This window comes from Pan troglodytes, chromosome 1 (assembly GCF_028858775.2).
Source record: "Pan troglodytes isolate AG18354 chromosome 1, NHGRI_mPanTro3-v2.0_pri, whole genome shotgun sequence".
Classification (NCBI taxonomy): domain Eukaryota; kingdom Metazoa; phylum Chordata; class Mammalia; order Primates; family Hominidae; genus Pan; species Pan troglodytes.
Window position 1 is genome coordinate 113,680,269 of NC_072398.2, and position 25,355 is coordinate 113,705,623.

General features: G+C 44.6%; 1 protein-coding gene across 2 annotated transcripts in view; it reads right to left on the minus strand.

The window, feature by feature from the left end:
• Positions 1–662: 662 nt before the first annotated feature.
• The window catches only part of CD58 (CD58 molecule), a 120,281-nt gene continuing 95,588 nt past the window's right edge, over positions 663–25,355 (minus strand). For both annotated transcript variants that reach the window (XR_010157056.1, XR_010157059.1), the window contains exons 7-8: positions 2,694–2,844; positions 663–797 (exon numbers count right to left, since the gene is read on the minus strand). The gene's annotated coding sequence lies outside the window, so the exon portion shown is untranslated. The remainder of the gene's footprint in view (positions 798–2,693; positions 2,845–25,355) is intronic.

Sequence of the window (25,355 nt, forward strand, 5' to 3'; positions counted from 1 at the left end):
GGGTGTGGCCCAGGGGACCTTGGGAAGGGTCCCCTCAAGGCATCGGCACAGGGCAGAGGAAGGGTCAGGGTCTGTAGGGGAAGGTCTGGATTTGGGTCCTGGCTCTCTACAAACCAGACATAAAACCTTAGATAAATCACTTCACCTTTGTGAACCTCAGCCTTCTCAGTGCAGTGGTATTGATATTTACAACTAATTGATCACAAGCAGTTACAGATTTATTTGTTCCTTCTCCACTCCCACTCCTTCACTTGACTATCCTTGGAAACAAAGTGGGAGTAGGCCGGACGCGGTGGCTCATACCTGTAATCCCAGCACTTTGGGAGGCTGAGGCGGGTGGATCCCTTGAGGTCAGGAGCTCAAGACCAGCCTGGCCAACATGGTGAAACCCCATCTCCACTAAAAATATTTTAAAATTAGCCAGGCATGGTGGTGGGGGCCTGTAATCCCAGCTACTAGGGAGGCTGAGGCAGGAGAATCGCTTGAACTGGGGAGGGGGAGGTTCAGTGAGCCGAGATCACACCACTGCACTCCAGCCTGGGCGACAAAGCGAGACTCCATCTTAAAAGAAAAAAAAAATAGGAGTAATAAGATCTCTGACAGGATGGTTCAAAGATGTAAACACTGTGAAGTCATTTTCCAAAAGACAGAAATCAGCGCAATGAGGATTTAAACACAGTGAATTTATTGGCCAAAACCATAGATCTAGTTAGGGTTAGCAAACATGAAGAAACAAATTTTTCTTTTCTTCATTTTTTGAGAATTGACTATTTGTCATCTCTTGAGACTTCAAGTTCCTAAAATGGCAATTAAGTATAATTATAATGACCATTTATTGAGTGCATGCTCTGTGCCCCACAAGCCCTGTGTTAACTTCTCCATAGGTATTAACTCATGTAATCCTCACAACATTCCTATGAGATAGGAATTTCACAGATAAATAAAGAGTTAGAGAGGTAAGTAATTTTCCCAAAGTTACACAATTAGAGGCAGAGGCCAGATTTGGACCCAGAGCTAAATCTTCTTCTGGGCTAGTTTTGATTTTAAAAACAGAGGCAAGAAGATGGCCCATTCTGAACCAGTGTCACTTTCCTAGGCCATAAAGAATAGAGTCCTGAAGTCTCTCATTTCCTTACCCTCTTCCTGGGACTTTTACCAGAGTAAGAACAGAGAAAAACCAAAGCTTGAAGCTTACAGGTTCCAGCCCTTCACTGATGCCATTGCCCGCTGCTACCCTGGCAGCAGGCAATAATAGTAATTGTCATTCCAGGAGCCACATTTATTGAGCAGTTGCTAGCTATGCTCAGCATTCAACCCTCATCTCATTTAACCTGTTTGTCCTGCTCTAGAACTTCCCCTACTTTACAAGTGAGTAAACAGATCAGATCAAGAGAGATTGAAATTCCATGTTCTGAGTCTTATAATGTAAAGTGACATGGCCCCTCTTGTTTCTGCTGTATTCACTTGAGACTCAGAGCCCATTAATTCTGTAAATGTTGCTTATGCAGCCCACTCGATGCCAACGCTAACAGCCAGTGGAAGAAAGCTGGTTTCTGGAAACTCACCACAGGCAGCCTGCACCTGTCTTTCCAAATTGCTTTGAGATGAGCTGAATTCAGACCCCTCCCCCTGGTGTGGTTATGGTAGTGGGAGATCGGAATGGAAGAGAAGGAAGGCTGAACAGTTTCCTCCCACCTAGGAGTGGGGTGCACCACAGCAGTGCAGACTGAGGAGCCCCACGCAGTGCTTTCAGGCCAGAGCAGGCTCTCTTCCCTCAGGACAGACTCACTCCGCAGCAGATTCCTGAGATTCCACATGGCTCTATGGTGAGGCCTTATCCTGCTGACCTCTCAGCCCAGGCTGCCCAGGGGCAACCACCCACCACTCCCAGAAGGAGCCCTGTCTCAGTCAAGGCCTCTGAGCTCACTCTGCTTGGCTGCTTGCTAGGGCTAAAGCCTCGGTGTGGTCAAACAATGTAGTAGATATGGAGGGTGAGAGAGGGAGAAAAGAAGAAGGGGAAGGAAGGGGAAGAAGAAGAAAGGGAAGGAGGGAAGGAAAGGACTTTGGAAGGGGTGCAGAAGGGAAGGGAGGTCAGGCAGAAAAAACAGAAGCCACATGTTGATGTCCAGTCTCCCTGCCCAGACAGGGCAAGAGAACAGGCCCCCGCCATGTATCTCTGAGGCCCAAGCTGGACATGAGGACACGTAGGCCTGGTCTTGGGGTGGAAACTCACGCAGTTCCAGAGGGGTGAGATGTTAATACAGTCAGAACTGAAACTAGAAGGCCTGGACCAAAGCACCAGGTGTAGACAGGGAAAGATACAAGGCTCAAGGCAAGATTCAAGGCAATGGGTAGGGGGATGACATGCAGGAGCCTGGGTGAGGGGAGGGTGGAGACGCAGAAGGAGGTTGAGACAGAAACTTTCCCTGAGAGACTCCTCCAGTGGAACCTGGGGCTGGACAGGCCTGTATCCTGAGTGGGACGGAGCAGGTTGTCTCACTGTCCCTTCCTGTTCCTGCCCCCTTCCCTCCTCAGAGCAGTCCACCTGGGCCAGCTCAAAAGCAGAGTCACAAGTGGGCACCTGATTCCTTCCTCCCTGTGCTGAATGAGAAGGATGCTTTAGCCCTCCTTATCCATTCTGCAGGAATGCATGCAGAGGTGCCTTCCTGGGTGCAGCCCCACTTACCACTTACCAGAGCTTGCTTGTAAGTCCTCCCTGAACTGTTGCCTGCCCCGAAGGGACATCAGAGCCATGCTGATACAGCCACAGCACCAGTGCCATTGCAGATGACCTCGTGTTTTATCTCATGCCCAGGCTCAATCAAACAGAGACACAGTAAGTTCCTGAAGTGATGGGAACACGTACAGAACAGCACTCAGAGCTCCAGGAGCTAGTTATTTTCATCAAAACAAACAATCCTTGTTTACTACCCACAGGACAAGGCCTGGTCTTGAGAAGGCCTCCTTCCCTCCCGCCCACCCTCAGCATACAGATACACCCTCCCTCTCCACCTCCGTGCTGGTGTGCTGGCGTGCTGGCGTGGGTCCGAAACCCACATGGGGACCTGGCTGCCTGAGATCCCTCCACCCCACACTGCCTCCCATGGGCGCCAACCTTTTCAAGCCCCTAACCATTCCCACCAAAATTAACCCAAGCTTCCCCGAGCCCAACTGGGAGTTTCCAGAGGGGAAATAATATTAACTAGCTGAGCTCCCACTAGACTCCAGACACTGGAATAGCTTTACGAGTGTTCTATCTTCAGTCCTTACAGCAGCTCTTTGGGGAGTTGTGTCAGGAGGAACCTAAAGCTCAGAGAGGTTAAATACTGCACCCAAGATCACACAGCAAAAAGCCTCAGTGCCAATATCTCAAAGTATTTTTTTTTTCACTCAGCTAGTCCAATTTTTAACATTTTTCTGAAGTCTAAACTAAGTTAGATGGGGATGGACTTTATTCAATTTTGTATGCCCTAGAGCTGGCCTACTGCTCAGTAGGTAAGAGGTAGAACCTCAATGTTGAATTAATGAATAGATGAATAAATGAATGAATAAGAGACAATGCATATGTTGAAATGAACCTTGATGATGATAAATGAAGATGTTAGTCTTCTCAGATAACATCCTTATGTATTTGTATGCTAAGGACAATTCTGAAGCAATGGTCCTATTTTAGTTTGTGTCTTCCTTACCAGTTCTTAAAAAGTGGGCTTGGGCTGGCTACAGTGGCTCATGCCTGTAATCCCAGCACTTTGGGAGGCCAAGCTGGGAGGATTGCTTGAGCCTAGGAGTTCGAGAGTAGCCTGGGCAATATAGTGAGATTCCACCTCTACAAAAAAAATTTTTTTTAATTAACCAGGCATGGTGGTATGTGCCTTTAGTCCCAGCTACTTGAGAGGCTGAGGTGGGAGGATCACTTGAGCCCAGGAGGTTGAGGTTGCAGTGAGCGGTGATCGTGCCACTGCACACCAGCCTGGGCAACAGAGCAAGATCTTCTCTCTTTAAAAATAAACCAAAAAACAACAAACTGAAGCCTGTTCAGAGGAAAATATCAGCATTAAAAGGAGCCCACATTGATATATCAGGAAGAATTATTGTTGATACTGTTAGAGAACAGAACATTCTGTGTCCAAATATTTGAAAGCTGGGTAAGGGTGTGTGGAAGAGGAAGAGGTTCTAATTCCTGTTCTCTCCATGAGAACTAGGATCAGGCCAGGCGGGGTGGCTCACATCTGTAATCCCAACACTTTGGGAAGCTGAGGCTGGAGGATCCCTTGAACACAGCAGTTCAAGATCAGCCTGGGCAACATAGTGAGTAAGACCCTGACTCTATTTTTTAAAAATTATTTTAAAAAATAAAAAAAGGAGTAGGATCAAAAAGTGAAAATGTGTTGGGGCTGATCTATCATGAACATATTTGATTTCATGCATTCATTCAACAGATTTTTGGGGGGCACCTCCTGCAAGTGAGGCACAATTGAAGGTGTCTAAAGAAGAAATCTTATCTAAATTGCGATGTCTCTAAGAAAAATTACACAAAATTTACTAAGGGCTTTTCTTAGGGCCTTGAAAAAGATCTATATGAGTAAGGGGCCCTGAAGTTTAGACTATCACTTTCACAGTCAGTTCGCCTCTACCCTGTGCACTTCCTCCCTCATCAGTAATCCTTAAATTTTATTATTTATGCTTTCATCAAAAACAAGCAACTATATGTATTTATATCCCCCTTTTCTTAAATAAAAATAAAATACTATACTTGTTTTCCAACTTGAGTTAATATAGCCTCTAGATAGCTTATAGCAGTATATATAATTATTCCTCATTTCTTTTTATAGCTGCATAATATTCCATTATGTGGATATACCATTGTTTATTCAACTATTTCCCTGTTGATGAACATTTCATTACTTTCTAATCTTTTACTGCTAAACAATAATCCAGTGAATGACTTGGAGTGTCATCTTCTTAATATTTGTGCCATCAAATCTTTTGGATGGATTACTAGCTGTGGGATTGCCAAAGGGTCAATACATACGTAATTCTGTTAGATATTGCCAAATTCCTTTCCATGGGGGTTGTAGCTGAGGCCTCTCTTAATACCAGCCTCTCCCGCCACCTGCTGCTGCTCCATGCACTGCCCATAAAGTGTGGCCCACAACCACCTCCAGAGTGGCCAGTATCTAGGGAACACTCTGAGAAGAGGGAGAATCACAGAATCACACAGTGGCGGGTTGGGAAGGGCCCTGAGGTGGAGACGCCTAGATTACAGGGGCATTGCTGAACTACTGCCATCCAAGGCTGCCTGGAGTCAACAGGCTTTGAGGATCTATCTCTGAGTTGGGAGATGATTAGTAACAATGTAACATCAGTAATGATCTGAAAGATAATTATTATCAGCTTAATAATAATCTGAAAGATCAGATGGAACAGAGGAGACTGGAAAGGCAGGTAGCTGTGTTCGATGTGCCTCATGCCCACTGGGGCCTCCAGACCCCAGGGCCAGAAGAAAAGGGCCTCAGCTCTTCAGGGAGAGATCCTGTCCACCCTCTCAGTGTGTGTTCACACTCAAAACTATAAGGTCAGTAAGTTGGACAGCAGCTGCCCAGGACTTAGCTTATTTATAGCACAAACTATAAATATGCCCCCCTCCCCAGCCCACCCCTCCCTTGTGAAAATGGTGTAAAGAGAACAATGCAGCAGGACGGGCCATGTTGCCATCTGTGACTCTTTTCCTACAACAAATGCTTCACAGCTGCACGTCACCTGCCAGCTCTGTCAGCGCGCTGGTGTACTTGAGCTGATGGCATTCAGGGTGCAGCTGGGGCAGGGCCAGTGGAATCCCAACCCTCTGTTAGGAAGGAAACCTCATCCCTTCTCAGGAATAGCTTGACAACAGGACAGCCCTCAGAGGTCACCCCAAATGCTCCTGAGAGAATAAAGAACCATTGCATGACCAAAGAGACTGTACCATGAGGCAGTGCAGGCAATGCTGGGCATCCCCAGCAGGTACCTCGGTCCTTCCAGAGTGTGCAGCAACATAAGGCTCTTTTTAAAGCTTTTAGACCACACAGTACAGCTGGGAGCAACACATTCCCACTCCAGCACAGAGGCATGTGAAATAGACCCATCAGAAACTGAGAGCAAGTACATTTCAAATTTGCCTCTCCACTTGGAAAACTTGGAGGACAAATTTTATGTCCACATTTTGTCACTGATTCTATTATTTCCGGGTCAATATTATTGTTTTTAAATGATTAGGATCACACTCATTTCTTTTTTCTTTTTTCTTTTTTTCTTTTACTTTAAGTTCTAGGGTACGTGTGCACAACGTGCAGGTTTGTTACCTATGTGTACATGTGCCATGTTGGTGTGCTGCACCCATTAACTCGTCATTTACATTAGGTATATCTCCTAATGCTATCCCTCCCCCCTCCCCATACCCCACACACTCATTTCTTTGTAATTGTTCCAGGCCATCAGGGGCTTTGTTCTTCTCTGTCCTTCTTAACTTAGCAGCCAGCCGTCTCTCCCTGCACTCGAGCATTTGCAATCTGTCTGCGGCTCGAAAGAAAAGCCAAGGGGCCCTCATCTCTGGCTGCTCCTAGTCCTGACTCCAGATTCATTGCAGCGTTGCTTGGGTTGCTTTGCTTGAAGCTTAAGGAGAAATAATTAGGGAGGACTTCAGCTTGTCCTGGACAGGAAAGGATTTAAAGAAACCATCCCTGCATCTGAACATGGCCTAACAATGATAGAGCCTCTACCAAATGTGACTGTGGCTACAGCCTAGGAAGAAGAGGGTGCTTTTAAATCTCCCACTCCTCATCTGTACACCCACATTCATAGCAGCATTATTCACAATAGCCAAAAGATGACAGCAACCTGTGTCCATCAACAGAGGAATGGATAAACAAAATATGGTCTATGCATACAATGGCATATTATTCAGCCTTAAAAAGGAAGGAAATTCTGATACATGTTACAACATAGATGAAACTGGAGTGAAATAAGCCAGACACAAAAAGATAAAAACTATATGATTCTACTTACATGAAGTACCTAGAGTAGTAAAATTCAAAGAGATAGAAGTAGAATGGTGGTTGTTGGGGCTGAGAGAGGAGAAAATGGGGAGTTTTTTTTAACAGGTATGGAGTTTTGGATTGGGAAGATGAAAAAGTTATGGAAATAGATGATGGTGATGGTTGCACAACAATATCAATGTACTTAATGTCACTTAAAATTGTTAAAGTGGTAAATTTTATGTTATGTATATTTATACCATTAAAAAATATTTTTTTTTTTTCTGGAGATGGAGTTTGGCTCTGTCACCCAGGTTGCAGTGCAGTGGTGTGATCTCGGCTCACTGCAACCTCTGCCTCCTGAGTTCAAGCGATTCTCCTGCCTTAGGCTCCTGAGTAGCTGGGACTACTGGCATACACCACCATGCCTGGCTAATTTTTGAATTTTTTACTGGAGATGGGGTTTCACCATACTGGCCTGGCTGGTCTTGAACTCCTGACCTCAAGTGATCCACCCTCCTCAGCCTCCCAAAGTGGTAGGACTACACGCATGAGCCACCACACCCTGCCACAAAAAATAAAATTAAAAAAAATAAATTTTTTAAAAAAGGTTTATGCCAACAGTCATTTAAAAGGTACACTTGCTTTAAGGATTAATGCAACAATGAGTTTAAAATAAGTGCGTGATTTATCAAAAAAGAGGGTGAGTCTACAAAGAGATCATAAGACAAAAGTGAAGGAAACCAGGACAGATGAGGGCCTCGGGACAGGGCCTAACAGTAAGGAGAAACTCGAGGGAAGTAGGGTTAACTCTAAGGTATAACCACATTTGAAGTAGCCTGGAGAAGTCAGTGAAAAAAAAATCCTCATTCCTTCAGGCACTATTGTGACTTTAGGGGATCCAGACCTGTCTTGAGGGTTCTAGTAGCTACAGTTGAGATCTAAAGCTCAGATACATCATTTCCTTTCAATGACTTGGCCATGTGGATAGACGAGTGAAGCATGGGAGCTGATGTATTGATCTCAGGAGATTGATTGCTGGCTTTCTGTGTCCTTAAGCTCTTCATGGAGAGCTCAGCTGCCCCACCCAGGAGCCATCCCAGTCTAGACAAGCAAACCCTCTTTTGACTGTCAATCCACTTGGTGTTTGCTTTTCTCTCCCGGTTCTCAGATTCTTGCTTCTGTGCCCAGGATCCTTTATCATCTGGCTCCTTTGACTTGGAAAATCCCCAAATTCTAGCCTTTGGGGCTTCTTAAATGATCTTAGCTCAACCCACAAAACTCCTTGCTGTATTCTCTAGCAGTGAAGGACAGCATCTCCACTCCTACAGTGCAACTCCCCCTTATGCTCCTCCCAGAAGAGGCAGAAAGAGCCTGCCCTCCAGGTCTTTTTGAGAAGACACCTGTGCACTGAGATGTTGAATGCTAGGTCCCCACCCTACAAGGTAGAGGGAGAGCACTGGCCGCTGCAGAAGCCAAGCCTGGAGAGATGGGCTTCCTGACCTCTGCACAGAGCAGAGTCCTGGACCTTCAGACCCAGAGGCTTTAAGATCAGGGGCCAATCTGGAATCATCTCTGCAGTGAAACACCTGGGTGTCAGTGATGGCAGCGGCTCCCTGCCTCTGTCATCACACCTGCCAGATTGCTTTCAGGGCAAGGGGCTCCCTTTGGCCTCCTAGTTCCTCAGCATTCACCTTCCCGCCCTGCTTGTGTCTCTCTCTCTGTTCCACGTTAGAACTGGTTGCATTTCAGAGATTCAGAGACATCTAGCCTCAAACAGACCTAGGGAATCTGACCTATGAACTTCTGCGTGACTGGCCTGGCCCAGGTTCTGCTGATTACCCTCAGTGAATAATAAACTTTAGCCAAGTCTGATACAGTTGCTAAAGATCACTTACTCCACTGAAGATCTAACTTGGCTTGTGGGTCCCTATGATTACCATCTGCTTGGGGAAAGAGGAGAAAGTAATGCAGAGTTGCTAAGAGCGCCTGCAAGAGAGATGTCCTGTTAAGTCTCTCCTGCCTTTTCTCTATAGGCAACCCACCCAAAGAGTCTCACCCTTGACAGCTGAACTGGCTGTGAACCAGAAACCAAACACATAAGTTTTCACACACACATGTATACACACATACATGTATGTGACTATATACACACATATATACATTCAAATACACATACATAGCAATATAAATAAATATAAGTATGGGTGTATATTTGAATATATAAGTGTGTGTATATATATTTATTATATATATGAGATTTATATATATATGAAATCCAGACACTTAGTGCTTACTACATACCAGGCTCTGATTTACACACTTCACAAATACTAGCTCCTTTCATCCTCGTAATGACCCTGTGAGGTAGACAATATTCATGTCCTTATTTTATAGATGAGGACATTGAGTCACAGAGAGATGAAGTAAATTTTCCGAGGTCATTCAGCTAGGGAGTGGCAGAGCCAGGATTCAAACCCAGGATGCTCAGCCCTAATCGCGATGCAAAATCTGATGTAAAGCACTTGGTATGCAACAGGTACTGGGCAATGATAGTAGGATTAGCATTATTATTTTACCACAGCTTCAACTCACCTACCTTTTCACTGTGTAACACTGGAAAAATGCCCGGGAACAAGCTTCTTTGGTAAATGGCCGGTTCTAGTCAAGTCAGGGATACAGGATGATACAAAGTGATTCCATATACATGACCTTTTGCACTCCTGCATTTAATATTAGTTGGTTTGTCTAAAGACCTATAACTGATCATGATTTCTAATTTTCCAGAGGCATAAATCTGAGTCATGTATTGGATTCAGAATCTGGTTTCTGAGCACTGATCTTGTTGTCAGTGAATGGGCTGAGCCACCTGTGACACATCTGCATCACGTCATAGCTTTATTACCCTCTGTTTGCTGCTTTTCATGTAGAAATTTGTGAATGACAAAAACTCATGTTTCTTTATGGAAAATGGATGCCACAAGAATGATAACAGCTGGTGCTGATAATGGAAGCAAAGAGATATAAAAAAAATGGTCATTCATTCTTCAAAATGGGAGTCTTAAACAAGTTGAAGAAGAGTGGAACATGGGATTGGCAGTGACCCAGATCTGTGTCATGATCACGTCTACCATAAGCTCTATGCAAAACCTCAGAATAAGTGGTTTGTGAATTTCTACAGATATTTGTCTGGAAAACTGTGTGAAATCTGAAAGGATGGGAACTTGAGGTATGAGAACGTGTAAAGAGAAGAGGAGACCTGACTGAAATGATATGCTATAGAAGTCTTTACCATTTTAAGAATTTCCCCAGGTCTGATGGAAGCTTCATGAATGCAATGGATTTGCTCTACCTAAGTACACAGCTTGGTAGGGGATTGGATATAGAAATCCCTTTCTCTTTTTATTCAGGGAAGAAAGCAAATGGGAGCATCTGGGATCATGAGGGTATCGTGTTGGAGTGAGCTGGGCTAAGACTCCCCATGACCCATCCCTGGCCACAGCCAAAGGGCTGGCTCAAGACTCCTCCCCAGCCTCTCCATTCCCAAGGCAGCACAGATTCCTGCTTCACGATTGGCAGGTTCAAGTATGATCGCTCTACCCTTGGCCTCATTTCCTCAATGCCCTGCCCTCCTTTATTCCTCTGCTTTCCTGGCTTCAGTGTTTCTACCAGCATTTTCAATATAGAAGGGGACTCATCAGATCAGCTTCTACCAGGGCTGATATTTAACTTGCTGAGGAGCCAACAGTTGTGACCTTAAGAAAGAACAGTAAGAGCAACGGTGTCACTGAAAACAAGGATAACTAGTGGGCTATTTTATGCACAAATGGTCCTTTGCCATTCCCATCAAGCTGAAAACAAATATCCTGAAACTATTGATCAGCAGCCAGTTAAATTAAATATCTAATTAAAAGAGAACTAGAGCTGTTTTAAAATCAGACACTTCAAACACTTGCCAGTCAGAACATGATAAAACTGGGGGTTTTAACTGAGTAGCAGCAGCAAATAAAATATTTACAGATCTAAGCCGAAATAAATGCATAGATTCTCATTTTTAAGGAGCATGCACATAGGGCTATTGCAAACACACCCTGGCGAATACTTGATGCCTCTGATTTAGAGAATGTGCGGGGAGCACCATTTGTCAGGAAATGGGATAGAACCATCCAATGTTTCCAAGTGTGATCATTTCTAATGGAACAGGGAGAACTCTACAAATGGAATTCAAGTAGGATTGCCAGATGAAATATAGGAGAGTGAATTGTCTTTTGAATGTATGTCCCAAATATTGCATGGGACATACTTGTACTAAAATTTTATCTGTTTACCTGAAATTCAAATTTAACCAGGCATGCTGTATTTTTATTTGCTAAATCTGGCAACCCTAAATCCAAGATTGTAAGTAACCCCGGTGACCTGGGAGAATAGTTGGGTGACCAGCAGAAGAGAATCCTGGAGTGGTTCAAGTGCTGCAAGGGTGTCGTGTGAGAATTCGAGCTTCCGTCTCTTCATTTGTACAGGGGAGAATGATACTGTGCAGAGCTGCTGCTGTAAGGATTATCTGTGAAGTCATAAATCACGTAAATGTCTGTCACATTTCCTGTATGCAGGAAATAGCAGTCACTATTGGTATGTAGAGGGCCTATAGCCAACGAGCGGCAAACAATAAGCCCTTAATATAAATTGGTTCTTATCTCTAAAAGAAAGAGAGCTGTTAGGTAAGAGTGGCCATCATTTATGAGCACCTATCATATATATCAAGCACTTTGCCACATTGTCTTTTTTTTTTTTTGGATAGAGTCTCACTTTGTTGCCCAGGCTGGAGTGCAGTGGCATGATCGTGGCTTATTGCAACCTCAACCTCCCCAACTCAAGAGATCCTCCCGCCTCAGCCTCCTGAGTAGCTGTGACTACAGGTACATGCCACCATGCCTGGCTAATTTTTTTGTATTTTTTGTGGAGATGGGGTTTCGCCATGTTGCCCAGGCTGGTTTTGAACTCTTGGGCTCAAGCAATCTTCCTGCCTCAGCCTCCCAAACTGCTGGAATTACAGGTGTGAGCCACTGTGCCCAGCAACACTGTCTCATTTAAGCCTCATTGAAGATCCTACAAAAATAGATATGATTATTATCTTTTCATGGGAATAGAAACCAAAGCTCAGAGTTTAGTTGACCTAATATTATACCTGTGAGAGGCAGAGCTAGGATCCAAACCTGCTTAACTCCAAATCCTGTGATCCTTTAACCATATCACACTATTCCTCACCATTTGACTCCAGGCAGGTAAGAATCTTGCTAGAATAGCAGATTACTATGTTTGCCACAGAACTGACATCAACTTAACCTCTTCTTGTGATAAATTTTTATCTCCAATAATTGGGGAATTTTTTTTTTCCTGTAGGAACTCATCTGCAGTCTCATGATGAAGTCAGTGAAGAAATGGATTTTGCATTTTAGAAACTCATTTTATTGTCTACCTGGCTGATATGCCTATTTTGCATAAAATAACAGATAATTGTAAAATTTTAAAATAAAAATACACAATCCTTTTGGAAAACTGGCAGGAAGTTAGATGGTAACTACAGATTATTTACAAGCTTCTTTCTTGTCCCAGTCATCCTCACTGTACCACCTCATTTGTTTAAACTGAACCCCAAAAGCCTGCTGCTCTTTCCCCTGTGGGCTTCACTGGTTAGAATAGGAAATAAAATGGTGGGCAGGGAGGCTGCCATGCTGGAAAAAGAGAGCTTTCGGAGGAAGGACAACCCTGAAAAGTCAATGCCTCTTTTTATAGCAATAAAAAGGCTCTTAGTTGGGGCATCACCCAGGAAGGAAGAATTCCTCCTTTGAAGGAAACCATGTTGTGGGGAGAACATGACTCAGTGTCATTTCTTGCAGGATTTAATGCATGGGGGACTTTTGGGGAAGACGCAGGAGCCAGTGTCGTGCCAACCATGCCTGGAAGGGGAGGTCAAGACATAAAGCCAAAACAATCCATAGAAAAGAGAGATTTTGCCCATCCATACTGAAAACGCTTTCCTCCCCAATGCCTTGGATAGTTGTCTAAAATGTCAGAATGGGGAGACACAGCCAAGTGCTTTCAGTATGCATGTTCTCAGTAAGACTTTACCTTCCATTTTTTTTTATTGATAAGAATATCCCAGTACTTTGGGATTGTCACCTAATCCTACTTAGTTTTTTTTTTCCTACTTTTTTATTGTGATAAAATACACATAACATGAAATTTACCATCTTCACCATTTCTAAATTTACAGTTCAGCAGTGTTAACATCGATGACATTGTGCAACGCTACTTCATTTTGCATTGTGATTTTGGACAGGGCAGGCAAAAAAGAAATTTCACCCCTTGCCCCTTATAACAACAAGTTTCTTGAAAAATACTTAACTTACGTGGCTCCCTTCTGAACCTTGCCTGTTCGTTCTTTCCTTCTCCCTCCCTCTCAATCATCCCTTTCCCTTTCGCTCTCTTTTTACTTTGTCAGCAACACTTGTGTTTCCTGGAACAATCACTGCCCTTGTATTGATTATCCATTTCTTTCCAGGTCCTGTGGGAGCTGGTTTCACACCTGTTGGCTCATTTGCCTCCCCTCTTTCCTATGGCTTGCCCTTCGGCCCACTGACCAATCATTTTGGGACCCCTTCTCTGGGCGCCCCCATTCCTCCAGCCCAGACCCTCTCTGGACTCATGGGTCTGAAATTAGTGTTTTAAATCCTGAGTTTGTGTCTGAAGGTCAGCTGGAGAGCTGTTTACACGTCTGTAAGCCCCAGAGGGCTTATTTGCACAGTGTACTTACCTAAGCAGGGCTGGTTACAAGCCTCAGAGGCCCCAAGAGGGCTTCCCAGGCCTGGCCAGCAAGAGCACAAATAGGGAGCCATGGAGGACTGTTGTTGCCGAAGTAAGTTTTCAGCTTCCAAAAACAAGTCTTCTGATTTGCTACCAAGCCTTTCGCCTTGTTTATGCCATCAGGCTCCTGAGTCTCAGCTTTCCCCGTGGGGCTAAAGTCTTCACTGCAGAACTATATTTGTCATGTGTTTGTGTTTGAAGCAGATTGTGAGCCGCCCTCTTAGACGCTGTCTCTGAGCTCTGCACAGGCCAGAAAGGGAGAGACGCAAATTGGCACCAGGATGTCTGGGGTTTATCAGATGCTTCTTTCTTTCAACCTAATGACTATGTTGCTTCAGGGGCTGCCCCAGGGGTGTATGAAGACAGCTGAGTTTCCTTTATATCTGTTTATTATCCGCTTTCTTTTTAAAGGAGTTTTGAAGTCTTAATAATTTGGTACATGGTTGTGTTTTGCTAAGATTGTGGTGAGGAATTATGGCTCAGTTTTGTTTTTATGTTAGTATAATTGGTCTAGTTCCTGCTCCACAAAGTGTGGCTGGTGTTAAAAAAGACTATCTAGCACAGAGTATTATTTGGGGGTCTTTGGGATGGAAGTGGTGGTGAGCAGTATTCATGAGCAATATCAAATACAGAAAACTCAATTTTTCTCCATAAATCAATGATGGTGATGGTGGTACTAGTGGTAGCAGTCATGATGGTAAGATGGTGGTAATGATGGTGGTGATGGTGATGACAGTAATGATAGTAGTGCTGATGATAATGGTGATGACGGTGACAATTGACAGTGGTTGTGATGATAGAGGTGGTGTTGAGATGATGGGGATAAGATTGTTAGTGGAGGAAGAAGAGGAAGATGATGGTGAAGAGAAAAGGAGGGAGGAGTGGTAATGGGGAGGGACATATTTCCATTATCATGATCCTAGGTCTGTGACCGACTCTTAGCCTGGAAGATTGCCCAAAGTGGATTCCCTTCCATAGGCTACCCCATTAACTCTGGCCTTGCTAGCATTCAAAAACATCAAGTTTTTGTAGACAATAGCAGGATCCAAAATGAGAAAAAAACAGTAATTTCTCACAGAGCTTCCCAGTATGAAGATTGCTTGGAGAGAGTTTGATCATGTGTATGAGTCATTACTTGTTAGCTCACCTTGGCAATCTTTAGATACAGAAAGAAGATACCAGTGGTGACTACAGTGCTCTTTACCCAGTACTTGCTTGAGGAGAAAAAGCAGGGATTTTGGTGTTATACGGATGAGGGTTCAAATTTCAGGCTTTTCATTTCCTACTAACTTGTCCTCTTTAAGCCTGACTTTCCTCATCCGTGAAATGGAAATGACATCTACTTGACAAGGCTGGGCAAATTAAATGAGACAGAGCATGGCACATAGTTCTCAATGAATGTCACACTCTTCCCAGAAGGGGAGGTAATGACGCTCCCGGCAGTTTTATGCTTACTTTCTGCTTCTCCTAAACCTAGATATTAGCTAGGACTAGCAGGCACTTCCTACCCAAAACATTTTTCATGAGTCACCTATTTACTTATTAAGTAAAAATTAGATTTCTATGACTTAGGATCAGAAAGCTTCAAACATCAAAACAATAGTTTAAAAGAGAGAGAGAGAGAATTTAACCACTCAGTTGGTTGTTTTTTCAACTGCTGCCCAGCTGGTTTTTTCCACTAAATGGATTAATATTTTGGTTAACTTGACCATTTAAAATGATTCTATAACTTTTTTTTTTTTACGCTGTCAGGATGTTTTCCTTGATATCTGGCCCTAGTTCTCTTTGCTTATGTCATTTCATCATTACTCCTACTTATGCCGTCTGGTACCTGAATTAAAACATTTAGATTCTATCTTTTGAATTTGTGCCTTTCAAATATTTATAAACCATAATCATGACTTCATACAGCCAATCCTATACATATTTAATTTTTTTATGAAGAAGTCCTTTTCCCCTAAATTATTTATTTCCTCTCTGAAATCTTTCCAAAGTTGTTTTAGCCTTAAGATGAAGAGATGCCCCCAAGTGGATTGTTATCAGACAGACTCTAAAAAGTAGTTGTTGTGAAACCTGGGGTATATATTAAAAGTTCAGACTTCTAGCCCTCATCACCAGTGATTCTGATTCATGGTTCTGGGGTGTGGGGCCCAGGAATGTGCATCTTAACAGCACCCTCCTTCCCTTCTCCCCCATATACAATATCCTCTACCCAATTTACAGGTAATTTTGGTGTGAGTTCCCTGTAGAACACACTTGAGGCACAGTGCCACCTCACAGTTGACTTGGGAAAGCAAAACAGAAGACATTGGTTCCTGCTTTCTAATGGGGCATCACATTCAGGCCTGTTTGCTTAAGATTATAGCAAAATTACCTTGACAGAGTTTTGAGTGTTTCCAAGCCTTCAGTCAAATAGTTACACTGTCTTGGTTTACTGCTGCAGATGGCTAAGCGAAGTTTCTAGAAGGCTATCAATTTTCCCATCTCTTTAGTCTTTAGGTCTGGGTTGGTGGAAGAAGGGTTGCAGAAGGGCACTTTATCTACCACGCCGTGTCTCTAGAAATCTAGCAATTTTGAATCCTGTATTACTATTCACATTTCTTTTTTGTAAGAATATGATCCAGCAAATAACTAATAATAATTCTTCATACTAGTATAGCACTTTGTGGTTCATAAAATGTCTTGACTTTCATTGTGTCATCTGATCTCCAGAATAGCTCTGGATAAGGTAAGTAGGTGAGGTATTACTGTTTCCATTTTACAAATGAAGAAATGCTCAGAGAGAATAAGTAACTTGCCCAGGGATTTACAAAAAGTAAATGGAAGTCCTAGGATTTAACAATTATGGAATCTTTCATCATCTCTGCCTTAAGGTTGCACTTCTCTAGACTGTGGTATTATCAACCCTATAGTCTGAATGTTACAAACTAATAAATGATACATTTACTTCATTAAAATATCTATTAGTTAGCTGCTTGGAATGGGTAGAAAATATTGAAGTAGAGAATTTTTAACCTACCCTTTAATTACTGCATTGATGTTATCCATGATTGTATAACATTGTTCTTAATTCCTCTAAGTTTTATTTTGAAAGCTAAACATAAAAGACAATGGCAGTTTGTCATGTTGAGAAGAATATAATTATTAACCTCATAGGTTCATCCCACAAGTAATGATTGTCATATGGACCCTGTTGGCAGGAGAGGGAAGATGAGAGGTCTCCCAGCTCTTAGTTAAGGCCTAGGCCATGGGTCTGGTGTTCCCAGTCAATGGATCATAATTCATTAAAATTGTATATTGGACACTGGCTATATCCAGAGTCTACACATTAGATAATACTAAAAGAACATAAAAAGAATATAAATGAATCTAGGTGCTAAGTGACTTGGGAGTCCTTGAACTTGTTACTTTTACCTCCATTTATTTATTTATTTATTTATTTATTTATTCATTCATTCATTCATTCATTCATTGAACACATGTTTTATTGAGCACTTACTGGAACGGCACACTGTGCTGGGCACTGGTATTACAATAGTGGGCAAGACAGAATCATCCCTACATCATGAGCTAATAGTCCAATGGGGGACACTGACAAGGATGCTGGCAGCCACAGGCAGTGGGATAAATGCTGTGGGAAAGGCAGGGTGCTGCACATACACTAACAAGGGGCATCCAGCCAGCCAGCATATTAGGCCTAGTATTTTTAAATGGATGTAGATTTATTGGGAGTGGCCTGTAGGGGGTGTGCTGAGGGCATGGCCCCTGGCCACTTTATCCCTTGGCACCCTGAGGGTGCTAGGAAGTCATTGCCCTACACATTTAGTTGCCTTTGCCTGAAATATTTTCTTCCTCTCCTCCCTTAGCTAAGTTCTAGTACCCACACATCCCTACAGGCTAGGGAGCCCTCTCTGTATTGTTATATATTCAACCCCTGTGTACTGCGACATCCTGTGAAAATCCTTGAACATCATCCTCATCAACCTCACTGTCCTTCAAGTATCTCCCCCATCAGTCTTTGGGCACTCCTAGATCAGGGCGATCAGGGCCTGTGTCATTTACCTCTGTATTCCCTGCACCAAGCAAATGCTTGGCACATAGTAGAGGCTTAATAAATGTTTGCTGAATGCACAAATGAATGAATGACCCTAACCTTTAATATCTGGTTGATGAGAAGGCAGGAAACTGAACATATACAAATAAAACCATTTGCAAACAATTAGCTACAAGTCAATATTTCAATGCATCAAATCAGGTAGCATTCTTTTTCCAATATTTACAGCGCACCTTTTTTACCCAGCATGCGTATTCCTGGGGGTCGTGGATTGCCCCCAACAGGGATAAAATGGGTGTAAATGTTATGTATACTTAATTTCTTTAACAAGAAAAGTATCAGAGGATTACTTGGAGTCACTAATGGTACTACCCCGGTAAAGAGTAAATCATTTTGAAGTTACTGTATGCTATGGTTTGAATGTGTCCTCCAAAATTCATGTGTTGGAAATTTAATCTCCAATGCAACAGTGTTGAGATGTAGAACTTTTGAGAGATGATTAGGTCATTAGGGCTCTGCCCTCATGAATGGACTAATGCTGTTATTGGGGAAGTGGATGAGTTATTGCAGGAATGGGTTCCTCATTAAAGGATGAGTTCCGCCCCCTTCCTCTCCCTCTCTCACACCCTCTTGCTCTTCCACTGCCTGCCATGGGGTGATACAGCAAGAAGGCCCTCACAAGATGCCAGCACCTTGAGAGTGGGCTTTCCAGCCTCCAGAATTGTGAGAAATAAATTTCTTTTTTTTTTTTTAATAAATTACCCACTCTGTGCTCTTCTGTTCTAGCAACACAAAATGGACTAAGACACCATGGGTAGGGTCTCTGAGAAATATGAGTTGAATAGAAAAGTTTTCATCAAAAAGCTGCTCAGTTGCTGAGGTAAAAGCCAACAGGGCTCGGACTAGGGTGAGATGAGTGAGACCAAGTCATACAAGTTACAGGATCACATTTTGTCTTTATTTAACTTTTTTAGTGCATCATGATTAATTGCATTAATTTTTATTTATTAAAATATCAATTATTTTGATTGCTGAGTTTTTTCACTCTGCTCCCACAGCTCCCGGACCTGGGGGCCCCCAACCCATGAGCTCTGCCTTCCTGATACACAGATTACAGGGGAAACTCAGACTCCCTCTGCAGGAGCTGGATGTCAGCTATCACCAGGGCTCAGCTGCGTATCCTGAGGGCTCACTCTGCTTGCCTGATTCACCTCCCTTTCCAGTTTTGCCTTCCCTTCTTCCTCTAGCAGTCTGAGCATTCTGCACCTCCCCCTCCCTGTGCTTCAATGCCATCTCACCCAACATCCACACTAGGGCTGCATGTTCTCCAGAGCCTGCTCCATCCTTCCCTTCCCTTCTACCCACAACTGACTTGCTTTATAATGGAAGAAGCGTTTTAATGCCTGCCATGAAATCCTGTCATCTGGGCAGGAAGGGCAAGCTCCCTGGCTGAATCATCAAGAGGAGAGCACCTGCCTGGAATAAGGCTCTGAATCTTCTACAGCTCTCTTTTCTGTTTCCCTTCCTCGGAAGTATCCCCTGGACACCGCAGAGGCTGTAGAACCAATACTGCCTGCACTGGCCAACTGTGGGGGCAGTGGCTTCACACCCCCTGTGTGCTGCAAACACACTCAAATCTATGGCCTGTAATAATTTCTGCACATCCCTGTGTTGCTCCCATAGGACAGATAGAGGCACAAAGGCCCTGGCTGATAAGTCGCATCAACTGATCACATAACCACTCATGGACAAAACAGAGATTAAACCTATATTTTTGACCCCCCACCACCCCCCATCCTGTGTCCATTTCATTATTCCATAAACATTCCCCTCTACCACACCCTACTTCCCCCTCACCTGCCCACCCCTGCAAAGTCACTTGATCTCTTGGTGAATTAGCATGAGCCAACATTGATGTTTTAAAATAGCAAATTTTCAGGCTGAAAAAAGTCAAGATCATCTTTAAGTCCCCAAGGACATATGCAACCAGTGATAGAAAAATCCTCTCCCACTTCTCCCCCTCCAGTCTGAATTGACTTAGCAACTTTTCTTCAGCTCTTCAGCAGAGCCTTTCACAAATTCCCACTTGCAGCACTGCTGAAGGATAGACATCCTGATGTGCTCTCAGCTGGACTGCTGCTGTGGGCTTCAAAAAAACAGATGCAGCAGCAGTGAGTGTGTGCCTGTATTATATTTCTCAACTGAACATCTTCAGAAGCTGGGGACATGTGTTTTCTAGCCCAGCATGTAGGATCTGTGGCCCCTGAGGCTGTGGGAGGGCAAAGTCCTGTAGAGAAGCTATTGTTTTCCTTGCCTTTGCTGATAGCATGAGATCAGCTAAATGATGGTGGCAGGTATCCAAGACCAAGAAAAAGAGTAAGTAGGGGTACAGTAATGGGAAGCAGTAAATCGTAGGACATATTTGTAATCTAAGCAACAAAAATCAAGCATTCTCTGGGAAATGCATGAAGCACTGAATGCTTGAGTGCCTAATGGGTTTTGAAGCCCCAGTAAGTTTATGTGGATGGGTGCCAAGAGCAAACAAATCACTGCAGCCACAAGCTGCCTCACTCCATATCCGAGATGCATACTGAGAATGACTGGGAAGGCTACTTGGTATGGGAACCCTAAAGCAGTTCGGATGGGGAGGCCCCCGGGGAAATGCTATCCTTAGTGCTCTCCAGGAAGCATCATTTACAACTTCACCATTGGCCAAACACTAATATATGTGCTTTACATATATCATCTCATTGAAGCCTCATTATAACACTAATGGGTTAGGTGTTATTACACCCCTATTTTAAAGATGAAGGAAGTCAGACTCAGTTAAGATCATACATCTATTAAGAGGTAGGGCAAAATCCAGACTCAGTCTTTTCTGATTCCAAAGCACATGCTCTTAACTGCCCCACTTTATTGCCCTCAGAGCTCTTTGGTACCAACTACACCAGGCATTCCTAGCTACAAGGCATTGTTCATTCATTCATCCATTCATTCAACATCCAGTAATATTTCTTGAGCATCTGCATCATGCCAGGCCCTTTGCTAGGCCCTGGGACCTCACTGATGAAGGAGACATGGACCCTGTCCTCATGGAACTTGGAATCTAATGAGTGAGTGCCAGGGTCTGGAATGGGAGTTAAGGTCTCACTTGAGACTGGGCAGGTTGTATCTTGCACAAAGGCTCTGCACTAAGGGGGCAAGTGGGTACTGAAACCCAGCTTATATTCCACTAAGCTATGTGCCCACAGAGCAACATCTTCTAGAGGAAGCAATTTAAAAAATTTTTTCCGAAAGAGTAATATGGGCTATTCTGGAAGTACCTGCCTCCCTTAACTTTTCTTTCTTTCTTTTTTCTTTTCTTTTCTTTTTTTTTTTTTTTGAGACGAGTCTCGCTCTGTCATCCAGGCTGGAGGGCAGTCACGCAATCTCAGCCCACTGCAACCTCCACTTCCTGAGTTCAAGCAATTCTCATGCCTCAGCCTCCCAAGTAGCTGGGATTATAAGTGCAGGCTCCCACACCCATAGAAATGGGATTTCACCATGTTGGCCAGGCTGGTCTAGAACTCCTGGCCTCAAGGGATCTGCCTGCCTTGGTCTCTCAAAGTGCTGGGATTACAGGCATGAGCCACTGCACCTGGCTGCCTCCCTTAACTTTTCAAGCCAGTGTCACCCTGAAAGACATCCTCATGCACAACCTGCAGTGTGTAGGGAACATGAACGCACCAGGTAGACTCTGGACAGTAAGGAGGTCAGCACCAAGTCCAAGAAAGTGTACTCAGGTCTGTTTGGCCCCAGTCAATGAGGTCCACATTCACCTTCAGGAAATCCTGGCCAGTCAACAATGATTTAAACCAATCCCTTCACCACTCCCAGGCAAAGTCCCTGTGTAAGTAAAACTTCCAGTGATTCCCAAAGATAGTATCCCCACCTCAGCAGACAGTGGAGGCCCCTGCTCGGCCCTGGACCTGCAGGCCTTCTTCCCACAACTGTCAGACCCCACAGGAATGGAAAGGAAGGCTTCTGGAGACACATACTGGAGGGAACAAGGGGACAAAAAAGGCAAGCTGACATCAACCCCAAACCCCAATAATTCGGAGGAGAGTATCCCTGGTAACAGAAACAGAGACAGAAGGAGGTCTGCAGGAGGAAAGATGAGTTCTTTATGTATGCCAATTTTCACATGTTAAACATGCCATGCCTTCTATCCGTGGAGCCTTCACATACAAGACACTATGTGCGATATTTACAAAAGCCCTAACCCGATTGCCTTGTTATAGATGAAGAAATTGATATGTAGAGAAACAAAATAATTTGGCTTAGGTCACATAGCTAGGAAGTGGCAGAACTAGAAAGTGGCAGAGGTGGGCCCTCTTGATTCAAAAGACACTGAATCAATGTGTAGTCTAGCTTAGAAGTCCTCGGCCTGAAGATAAAGATGAAGGAAGTGAGATAAAGGGAATGAGGCCAAGAAACAGTGAGGCAGATGGAGAGAAGGGAAAGAGAGGTACAAAGGTAGTGGAGGATGCACCCTAATAACTCCTCACAGATAAAGCAATACAGCTACTGTGACCAGCTATCAATGCAGTTCATAAATGCAGAGATCATCAGAGCAGGAAAGGACCTCTGTGCTCCCAGCCTCCCCGTGTTACAGCTGAGGAGTAGAGGGCCAAGGCATCTAGTGGCTTCCCCAAGGTTCTCCAGGCTGCTGTGGAGGCAGAGCCATGGCCACGGCCCTGGCCTCCTGGCACTCAGGCCTAACAGCTTCCATCAGGCTGTACCACTGAGATTATTATCATCAGTGATGATGGTGCCATTAACAGCCATGGCCACCACTATCTGGTTTTTTAGCACCAGCCACCCTGGCAGCCATCTTCATTTTGTGACTTGAAGAAAGCACTGCCCTGGTCATGTGAGCACAAGAGGAATGGAAAATTCCAGGTCAGGGAACAACACACCCTCCAGGCATCCTTCTCCACCAGCCCTGCCTTCAGAGGCACCAGGCCCTTTTGTCCCACCACCAGTTAATATTTCACTTGGGTGAGACTTTAGAGAACAAAGAACACAAAGCTGGCCTTGAGGGGCCAAAGGTAGGCAGCCCATGGTTCCCGATTCGGCTCATAAATAAGAACAGGGCAAACGTACTTTGGATAAGGACGCGCTCAGCCTCCCGCAGAACAGCTGGGGAAGCTATTCATAGGAAAGCGTGCTATTTGCGTCTGCCTGGCATTTGAATGAGGCTCACCTAACTGTGCCTGCCCTCCCCACAGATGTGAGTCACGCTCCCCACTCACGAGTGAGGAGTGGCCAGGGGCAAAGGAGAATTGCTTCTCGGCTCAGCTGAGAGAACTGTGGGGGCCAGGAGCGGCACTGCCAAGGATATCTCCCTCCCCCGGGCAGGGAGGGCCTCCAACTGAGGACACTTATTCTGTAGTGATAGAGCCTGATTCCCCTCCATGTGAGAGAGGTGCCTCCTTGGACCCTGCTACTTTGTCCCTTGGCCCTTGGTCAAGCAAAGGGGACAATTCTCAGCCCCCAACCCCTTGCCGTTGGCTTTGACTATCTTCTCACATCTCCAGTACTCGGGGAAAGCCAGTCAGAGCAGAGTGGGAGGCCAGTTCCAGTGTCACGCTGCCATCCTCCAAGTTCTACTGGTCCCTGGTCTCTAATTGCAAAGCTTACGTGCTGTGGAGGTGAAGTGGGGGTGATTCCTCCCCCTTAAGCAGCACTGCCCACTTCTGAAGGTCATCCACCAATGCTCCTGCCTCCTGTAGCATCCAGTGAAGTTCTGGGCTGGTTCTGAGCCGAGGGTGTGCCAGAAGCAGGGCTCATTATGGTCCAAAATAACCTTGGGAGGTCAAGCCCAGGCCTGGGCATCCCTCATCCAAGGAGCCCTGATGGAGGGGTCTCTCAGGGCCTAGCTGAAGAGTCAGTTCCGCTCCATAGCATCACTGATGGTTCAGGTCAGTCCCAGGCCCATGAGAAAAACTCCAGTTCTGCACCAAAACACAGTGGCCTTTGGAGTCCATCAGACTCCAAGCATTAGGAAGGGCCAAGCCCTTCTCCCATTGGTAGTTCTCACACACCTGTGGGTCCAGAGAGGGGCTACCCGCCATGATCCTGGGAGCTGTGGTCTAAGGGATCTCTGTATACCTGGTACGTACTCAGCTGCGGTTTGGGGTTTTTTATTAGTGAATGGCTTAGCTCCTCAGCTGGACCATAAACTTCTCAAGGGAACATGCTGTGCCCTTATCTTTGTGTGCCTGCATGACAGCACACAGCCAGCATGCAAACCATGACCTCATATGCACTTAACACTTGACTATATCTCTTTGGCGACTAGACTCTACTCCTTTGGACAGGGACTTCTTAATTCTGTATTTCTGAATGGCCTAGTGCTGGCTGTGACACAGGGTAGTTATATAATTGATGGTGTTGATTTGAATTGTCCAGTTTGAATAAAGAATTTTCTAAATGAGTCGACATTATGACACAATGGGTATAGATGAGATCATTAATGCATTTGAAATTTACACTAGTGGACACATGATGGTAGATGCTATAGATACAGGAACCCATGCAAATTCCAACTTTGAGAAACTAGTAACCTATTTCGAAATTATACTTTCTCCTGTTCTTCATGGGCAAAGATGATCCAAGCATGGAGGACATGACATTTAAGCCTTCTTCCCAGTGTAAGGGATGTGCCTCCAGCTAAATTTTTCTCTCAGTCATCATTTATGGGCACCTACTGTGTGTTAGGCACTGTACTATGGGCTGAGTATTCAAAGAAAAACTAGGCACAGGTGAATCGTAAATGGAGAGCTACGGGTCTAGTGGGGCTGAAGGCACTTTCTCAAGGAACTCATGGCACTGAAATAGCTGCTGCTTGAGAAGTATGGCCTAAGCTCCATGGGAGTGAGAAGGGATGAATTCTTCCTGGGGCCAGGAAGGGAGGATGAAATCAGGAAAGGCCTCCAGAGGAGCAGATGTTTGAAGGATGGACAAATCCAGATGGACAATAGAGCATGTATTCTAGGCTGGAGGGCATTAACCAAAGCATCGAACCCCCTCAGTTCTTTGGGAGTAGAACAGTCTCCTCTGCTCTCACTGTAGCTGGTGGCTTGATTGCTGACCAAGGTCAGGGTGACACCTTTGGCCAAAGAATGGGGCATTTGCTTCTAAGTCAGCCAAGGGCTCTTTCTGTCTGAAAATAGCTGCCTGAATTCATTTCCCCAATTAGTCCCAGAGGCCAAAGATAGGAGCAGGCTTTCTCCACCAGCAGGGCAGAAACTGCAGCTAGAAAGCCGGCCCTGCAGCATGAGGAACCCCTGGGGAGCTGGCAGGAGGCCATGCCCGGCCACACCTTGAGGTCTGACCGGCTGTGTTTGGATGGACCCTCTCTAGCTCTTTCCCTGTCATGT